Raw genomic sequence first — 2,406 nt, 5'->3', positions numbered from 1 at the left:
AGGAGAAGTGGGCAAAAAAGGATGAGATGGTTGGATGGCATCACTGCCTCAAAACATGAATTTGAGCAAATGCCAGGAGATAGTGAAGTATTGGAAAGCCTGGCGTGATGCATGAGCCACTGCATGGGGTCGCAAAGTGTCAGACAGGACTTAGTGACTAAACAACAAATGCCTGCATGTGTTACCAATACAATAGGACTCTTCTATCTCCCCTCAAGTCTCTCTTTACCCTCCAGGGTGAGAGTGGTGGAATAATCATTGATAAGCTTTCTGGAAAGACATGTGGCCACCATTATGGGTCGGTCATGTAATTCTCTTTAGAATATAAACCACTGTAGTCTGTTTTATTTTTTTTAAGTGAATATACAATTTATTTAACATTCAAACTTCATTAAGACATGTGCAATATGGCAATTTTACTGGGGGTTTAACCCTACCTAGGATGATTGCTTGCTGGGGCTTAGCAACAGGGTCCAGTTCACACTTAGCACTAATTAAATACTTTATTGAATAAATATAATACCAGACAAAATGCATTCAAATGCTAAAAAAAAAATCAATTTTAAAGGCCTTTCTATTCAGGCTAATGACAAACACAATAAAAGCAGATATGCTAGTTTAACATAATTGGCTGATTTTATACAGCACTTATATCTTTTAGTCCACAAGTATATTATTAAATGATAGAGAACATCTAATACAACCATTTCTACAGAACTAGGAAATGAATTTCTAAGAAAGAAAGATTTTACAGACCCTATCTTTTATACCCACCCCAACAGTCTAACTCTAAAGAGGATAAAGCCAATGACTTTCCTCACAAGAGCTCATGACTAATGTCACTTTGCTATCAAAATCTGTATTTCTGATCCATTATGAGCATTGAGACAAGATTCAAGTATTCCCAACGAAAGAAGTACAATGCATGTTGTGATTGCCTATTCAGCAATAGCGAGCACTGCAAAACTGTCTCATCCCAGGAATTAAATAAGGTCGGCCACATTCATTGGCATTTTCTCCACTGTAGTATTATAGAAAGTCTCAATGTCAAGAAGAATCCTCTTGTCTTCTTCAGTAACAAAGTTTATAGCCACACCTTTCCTCCCAAATTGACCCCCTCTGCCAATTGTGTGAATATAATTTTCACTATTGGTAGGTAGATCATAGTTTATAACCAATGACCCTTGTTGCACATCAATTCCACGAGCCAACAAGTCAGTAGTGATCAGAACACAGCTTGACCCTGATCAAAATTCCCTCATGATAACATCTCTTTCTTTCTGGTCCATGTCATCATGCAGGGCAGAAACTGTGAAGTCCCTGGCATGCATTTTCTCTGTGAGCCAGTCCACCTTGCGCCTTGTATTGAGAAAAATAACAGCCTGTGTAATTGTCAGTGTCTCATACAAGTCACAAAGTGTATCCAACTTCCATTCCTCTCTTTCAACATTAATATAAAACTGTTTGATTCCTTCAAGGGTCAATTCTTCCTTTTTCACCAAAATTCGAATTGGATCTCTCATGAATTTTTTGGTCACTTCCAACACATCCGTTGGCATTATGGCAGAAAGCAACACCACCTGAATACTAGTATTTAATTTTTGGAAAATCTCATAGATTTGATCCTTAAACCCTCGGCTCAGCATTTCATCTGCTTCATCCAAAATGAACATTTTGATCCATTTTGGAGAGAGATATCTTCTGTTTAACATATCAAACACTCTCCCTGGTGTTCCAACAACAATATGTGGTGCTTCAGCCTGCAGTTTTTGCATTTCATTTCGAACATTTGTTCTACCAATGCAGGCATGACAAGTTGCTCCCATATAATCTCCAAGTGCCAGAATTACCTTTTGGATCTGTTGAGCCAGTTCTCTGGTGGGGGCCAGTACTAGTGCTTGGGTCTCCTTGAACTCAATCTCCAACTGTTGCAGGATGGAAATAGCAAATGCGGCTGTCTTGCCAGTACCTAACTCAGCTTGAGCAATCACATCATACCCTTTAATACATGGAATAATAGCTCTCTGCTGAATAGCTGATGGCTTCTCAAAACCATAAGCATAGATGTCCCGAAGAAGAGACTCCTTTAAGTTTATATCATCAAAGTTATCAACAATCTCATTCCAGTTGCTCTTGATGACACCATCGGGGTCCATTCCCTCAGGCCGCCATGTTCTCTGTTATAATCCGCAGAGCCACCAGACATGATCCGATGAACCACTCAGTGCTGTACTGAAAAGCTGTAGTCTGTTTTAAGCTTAATTTACAATTAGATTTAGTTGCAATCTCAGAACATTAGAAAATGTCTCATTCTATATCATTTACACTGACTCTACAGTTTAAGCTGCTTTTGTCATGAGAACTGTCTGTATTTCCTGTTCTTGCTTCTTGTTCTTATTATACCAG

General features: G+C 38.7%; 1 pseudogene; it reads right to left on the bottom strand.

Moving 5' to 3' along the window:
- Positions 1–489: 489 nt before the first annotated feature.
- On the bottom strand, positions 490–2,206 carry LOC133230887 (eukaryotic initiation factor 4A-II-like; annotated as a pseudogene).
- Between the last annotated feature and the right edge of the window lie 200 nt (positions 2,207–2,406).

This window comes from Bos javanicus, chromosome 1 (assembly GCF_032452875.1).
Source record: "Bos javanicus breed banteng chromosome 1, ARS-OSU_banteng_1.0, whole genome shotgun sequence".
Taxonomy (NCBI): Eukaryota; Metazoa; Chordata; class Mammalia; order Artiodactyla; family Bovidae; genus Bos; species Bos javanicus.
The sequence above is the reverse complement of the archived record's forward strand: the minus strand, read 5'-3'. Positions and strand labels throughout refer to the sequence as shown.